Source organism: Nomascus leucogenys, chromosome 10, assembly GCF_006542625.1.
Source record: "Nomascus leucogenys isolate Asia chromosome 10, Asia_NLE_v1, whole genome shotgun sequence".
Lineage (NCBI taxonomy): Eukaryota > Metazoa > Chordata > Mammalia > Primates > Hylobatidae > Nomascus > Nomascus leucogenys.
Window position 1 is genome coordinate 61,717,667 of NC_044390.1, and position 6,371 is coordinate 61,724,037.

Here is a 6,371-nt window from a genome sequence, read left to right on the forward strand (position 1 = left end):
GACAGAGTGAGACTGTCTCAAAAAAAAAGTGTAGTATTAGCAAAAGGATAGACATATAGATTAGTTGAACTGAACAGATCCCAGAAATAGATTTAAACATGTCATCAATTTGATTTTCAAAGAAGGTGCAAATAATCCAATAAAGACTGTTTTCAACCAATTGTCCTGAAAAAAAAAAAAAATTAAAATATTCACATCCCTTCTACTCCCTCCAAAAGTAACCTCAACCCATGCATTGCAAAAAGGATCATAGAAGGGTTCATGCTTCCCAATTTCAAAACTTACTCTAAAGCTACAGTAATCAGGACAGTGTGGTTACAAACAGGTTAGACATGTACAATGGAGGTGAACTGAGAGTCTAGAAATAAATCTTAATGCTGGGCACAGCGGCTCACATCTGTAATCCCAGCATTTTGGGAGGCGGAGGCAGGAGGATTGCTTGACCCCAGGAGTTCAAGACCAGTCTGGGCAACAAGATGAAACCCTGTCTCTACAAGAAATACAAAAATTAGCCAGGGGTGGTGGTGTATACCTGTAGTCCCAGCTACTTGGGAAGCTCAACGAGGAGGATCACTTGAGCCTGGGAGGTCAAGGCTGCAGTGAGCCAAGATCACACCACTGCACTCCAGCCTGGGTAACAGAGCAGGACCCAGTCTCAAAACAAATAAATAAATAAGCCTTTACATTTATGGTCAACTGATTTTTGACAAGAGTGCCAAGACAATTCAATGGGAGAATTAGTCTTTTCAACAAATATGCTAGGGTAACTGGGTGTTACATGCAAAAGAATGAAGCTGGATACACTGTTCACAGCATACACAAATATTATAGTTCAAAATGGATCACAGAACTGTAAGAGCTGAAACTATAAAAATCCTAGAAAAAATATAAAAGACTTCATGACCTTGGGTTAGGCAATGGTTTCTTAGATTTGACACCAAAAGCATTAAGAAAAAAATAAATTTAAAACTTTTACACTCGAAAGGATGCCATCAAGAAAGTGAAAGGACAACACAAAGAATGAAAAAATACTTGTAAACCATTTATTTGATATGGTATTTGTACCTAGAATTTATAGAGCTCTTGAAACTCAATAATAAAAAGAACTCAATTTAAAAATGGCAAAGGATCTAAATAGACATTCTCCCAAAGAAGACACACATAGTCAACAAACTGATGAAAAGATGATCAACATCTTTAGTTTTCAGGTGAGCTAAGCCCAGAAAAAAAATAATAGAAATCTTTAGCCACCAGGGAAATAAAAATAAAAAACAACGAATACTATTTCCCACCCAATAGGTGTTACCAAAAAAAAGATTAAAAAGATAGTTACTAAATGGTAAAAGATTCAATGATTTACTCCCAAGACCAGAAAAAAGACAAGAATGTCTGGTCTCTCAACTTCTATTTAACAATACACTGCAGGTTCTAGTTAATGTAACAAGAAAAGAAAAATACAAAACGCATACAGATTGGAAAGGAAGAAGTAAAAACTTTTATGTGCAGACAACAGAATTGTCCTAGTAGAAAATCTGATAGAATCTACTAAAAAGCTGCCAGAGGCTGGGCACGGTGGCTCACGTCTATAATCCCACCACTTTGGGAGGCCGAGGTGGGTGGATCGCTTGAGCCCAGGAGTTCTAGACCAGCCTAGGCAACATAGCGAAACCCTGGCTCTACTAAAAATACAAAACAATTTAGCCGGGTGTGGTGGCGCAGGTGTGTAGTCCCAGTTACTCCAGACGCTGAGGCACAAGAATTGCTTGACCCCGAGAGGCGGAGGTTGCAGTGAACCAAGCTCATGCCATTGCACTCTAGCCTGGGATACAGAGCGAAACTCGTCTTAAAAAAAAAAAAAAAAAAAACAGCCCATGCGCTCTCCTCAGGTCTGCAGGCAGCAGGCGTGGGTGAACACTTGGTGCCTGGTGGAGACAGAGAGGCCGGCAGGATATCAGCAGCACAGCCGGGGTACCGGAGGTGGTCTCGGGCGAGGCACTCCAGGTCTGAAGGGCTCCAGCCAAACAGTGCTGGTGGCCCCTGAGTTGAGTGAGGCCTAGGCTTGGAGGCTGTGCTCGGAGTAAGGCAAAAGAGAATGAAAGACGCAGATAATCTCCAAAGTATAAAAAACTGGGTTTGTGAAACAGGACCTGACAATCAACGTCTTGGTGATAATCAACAAACAAATTGTAGATAGTTTGTTGATAGCCTTTTTGAGGAAACGCAGAAGGTTGGTTCCAAATGCTTGCCTCCCACTGAACAGAAGAAACAGGTAGATGTAAACATAAAATTACAGAAAAATGGATTCACTGTCAGTGATGATTTCAGAAGTTATTCAAATGGTGCAAGTCAGCAGTTTTTGAACTCCATCAAAAAGCGGGAATTACCTTCAGAATTACTGGGAATTTTTGATAAAGAAGAGGTGGTGTTAAAGTTGAAGACAAGAAAAATGAAATATGTATGTCTACGAAGCCTGTCTTCCAGCCCTTTCCAGGACAGGGTCACCAAGAAGGAAGGGTAAGCCATATCAAAGACTTCATTAAAAATACCAAGGAGCTCAAAAGAAGTCTTCCCCTTTCCCTGGCAACAGCTCTTCCTGTCCTCAGGTTGTTAGATGAGACACTCACACTGGAAGAAGCAGATTTACAGAATGCTGTCATCAGAGACTCCAAAAAACTGCTGCATGTTTTTGAGAACTTTCAGAGCATTGATTTTTGATAGACTTAAGTGGAAAATCTGCAGAGAAATGATGGTTGTAAGCAGACATGCAAACCAAATTGGGGACTGGAGAAGTCAGATTCACTGGACTTTTGGTTCGGGTACTATAGAACTCTCTCCTGATGAGATGTTTAGATAAGTGCAAGTTAGAAAAGTAGCATATGACTGGAAACTATATTCTGTGTACTTTTTCCAAAAGGCTACTCACAGAAATATACTTATTTCAAATACTAATTATCAAGATATATTAAATAGCTGTATTATTTAGAATCTTAATATAGTATAAACTGGCCAATATGTTCACAATATTATTCATTCAAATATCATTCCCAAACAGGGAGGGATTTATTTAAATGTTAGCTGTCTCAGAGTTATTAAATGGCTAATACACTGAAAAATTATACATGGCAGATTTAAAAGCATCAATGTAATTATTTTACGACTTAGATGCAAAGTTGGAGAGAGCTATTTTTACCACAGCTATGCCTAAACCTCAAAGTGTCCTTAGTTATCACTCTGTAATGGCTACATATATTTGAATATTAATTTGGTAGGTGGGTGTGATGGCTCATGCCTATAATCCCAGCACTTTGGGAGGCTGAGGTGGGTGGATCACCTGAGGTCAGGAATTCAAGACCAGCCTGGCCAACATGGTGAAACCCCGTCTCCACTAAAAATACAAAAATTAGCTGGGCGTGGAGGCGGATGCCTGTAATCCCAGCTACTCGGGAGGCTGAGGCAGGAGAATCACTTGAACCCGGGAGGTGGAAGTTGCAGTGAGCCAAGATTGCACCACTGCACTCCAGCCTGGGCAACAAGAGCAAAACTGCATCTCAAGAAAACAAACAAAAAACAAATATGAATCTGGTGATGATATCAAAGATCTATTTTCATTTAAGAATAAAATTGTGGCTGGGTGCAGTGGCTCACGCCTGTAATCCCAACACTTTGGGAGGCCAAGATGGGAGGATTGCTTGAGGACCGGAGTTCAAGACTGGTCAACATAGCAAGACCCTAATCTCTATTTTTTTAATTTAAAAAATAAAAAAAGAATAAAATTATGTAGCTTAGCATAATGTTAATATAAATATAAAAAATCTTCCAGAACAAACAGGCTTAACAAGGTTGCAGCATACAAGATGAATATATGTAAAAAAACTGTATTCCTCTATAGTAGTAGTGAACTAGCAGAGAAATTGAAATTTTTAAAATACCACTTGCAATAGTGTCAGAGAAAAAATGCCTAGGAAGACCCAAACACCAAAAAACACGAACACTGCTGAGAAAAAAATTATAAATCCTAAATAAGTGGAGAGATATATTATGTTCACGGGTTGAAATGCTCAATATTGTGAAGACATCAATTAATCTACAGACTCAACACAATGATAATCAAAATCTTAGTGAATTACTTTGGGGGTGTGGGGTGGTGGTGGTAGAAATTGACAACCTGATTCTAAACTTTATATGGAAATACAAAAGTCCTAGAACAGAAGTAAGTCAACAAAGTACAGCCACATCAAGACCAAATGTGGCTAATAGCCTGTAACTGTACAGGTTGAATGGAATGTGAGAACTATTTTTATATTTTAAAAGGCCTGTAATAGAAAAAATAATATGCAACAGAAACTATATATAGCATGTAAAGCTTAAAATCTCTACAATCTGGTCTTTTACAAAAAACTTTGCCAACCTCTGACCTAAAATAGTCAAGACAACTCTGAAAAGAAAAAGCTGGAGGACTAACTCTATCGGACTTCAAAAGTTATCAAGTTGTCAAGGGAGGGTAGTCTTGGAATAAAAGATAAGTAGCTATATGGAACAGAACAGTTGAGAAGCAGACACATGTATAAAGACAACCGATTTCCAAGAAAGAAGCAAAGGCAATTAAGTGGAGAAAGGATAGTCCTTTCAACAAATGATGCTGGAACAATTAGATACAAAGAAAAAAACCCAAAATTTTGATCCAATCTTTGTGCCATGTAAAGATTTTAACTCAAAGTGCATCATGTACTTGTACCACAAGTACAACATATTATATTAAATATATTGTAATACAATATATTTGTATTACATGCCCTCAAATTATGACAGGGCTATGTCCTGATAAACCTATTGTAAGTTGAAACTATCATAAGTTGACAATTTGTAATCGCATCATAAATTGAGAAATGTATTGAATGCATAATGTGTTTGCACCATTGTAAATTAAAAACAATACTAAGTAAAACTCTCATAATTGGGAACTGTATTTATGTTACCTCTGTTAAAATGAAATGTTTTATTACATATTTAAATGCACAGTATATTAAAATATTAATATATCAAATACACTAATAGGTTTAATATTAAATATATTACAAATTTTTAACTCTCAAAATTCAATAAAAATTGCAAAACCACATGATCGTGCCAGTGCACTTCAGCCTGGGAGACAGAGCAAAACCCTGTCTCTATTTAAAAAAAACAAAAAACAAAGCCAATATAAACAGGCAAAAGATTTGAACAGACTCTTCCTCAAAGGCTTAAAGGCCAGTAAGCATGTGAAACCATGTAAAACATCATTAGTCACTGGGGAAATGCAAATTAAAACCATGAGATACACTGCACACCTATTAAAATGGTCAAAATAAAAAAGACTGACCATACCAATAACTGGCAAGGATGCAGAGGAATTGCAACTGTTATACACTACTCATGGAAATGTCAAATGGCACTACTTGAGAAAGGTTTAGCAGTCTCTTAAAAACTTAAACATACACTAACATATGATCTGATCATTCCACTCTTAATTATTTAAAGAAACAGAAGCATATGTTAAAAGAATAATCGGCATATGGGTGTTCAAGGCAGTTTTAATTGCAATAGCCAAAAGGCAGAAATAACACATGGATAAATAGCTTGTGGTATGCCTTGCAATGGAATACTATTCAGCAGTGAAATGGATTCTACAACATAAATGGATCTAGAAATTATCCTGAATGATGCCAGACTACATGATTCCATTTATATAAAAACTGTACATAATATAAAGTCGTCTATTCTAAGAGAAAGCAAATCAGTGGATCAGGAGAGTGACAGGCAGGGAAGGGTGAGAAGAAGAAATTATAAAAGGGCATGAGGAAACCATCTGGTTTGATAGGTATGTTCATTATCCTGATGGTGTGTATGTGTCCAAACTTAAAGTGTATGCTAAAAACATGTGCAGTTTATTACATGGCAATTATACCTCAAACTTACTGAAAGAACCTGCCTCAATAATTCAAACCACAGATTCTCAGCAACAGTGAAAAAAGATCATTAAATGTACACTTCACCAAAGACTCATAAGCATATGAAAGTGATGTTCAACATCATTAGTCTTTAAAGACACATAGAAAGGCAAACTTAATTTATTTGGTTTTCTTTGCTGGCGTCAATTTTCTTTTCTTTTTTTTGAGACAGGGTCTCATCCTGTTGCCCAGGCTGGAGTGTAGCAGCACGATCAGGGCTCACTGCAACCTCTGCCTCCCTGACCAGGCTCAAGCAATCCTCTCGCCCCAGCCTCCTAAATAGCTGGGACTATAGGTACAAACCACTACACCCAGTTAATCTTATTTATTCTGTCAAGATGAGGTTTCACTATATTGCCCAGGCTGGTCTTGAACTCCTGGGCT

General features: G+C 37.6%; 1 protein-coding gene and 1 pseudogene across 1 annotated transcript in view; one reads left to right on the forward strand and one right to left on the reverse strand.

The window, feature by feature from the left end:
* LOC100581535 (zinc finger protein 177) overlaps positions 1 to 6,371 on the reverse strand; it is a 40,942-nt gene that overhangs the window by 33,821 nt on the left and 750 nt on the right. The gene's annotated exons all lie outside the window — the stretch shown is intronic.
* LOC100585669 lies at positions 1,804 to 3,290 on the forward strand (annotated as a pseudogene).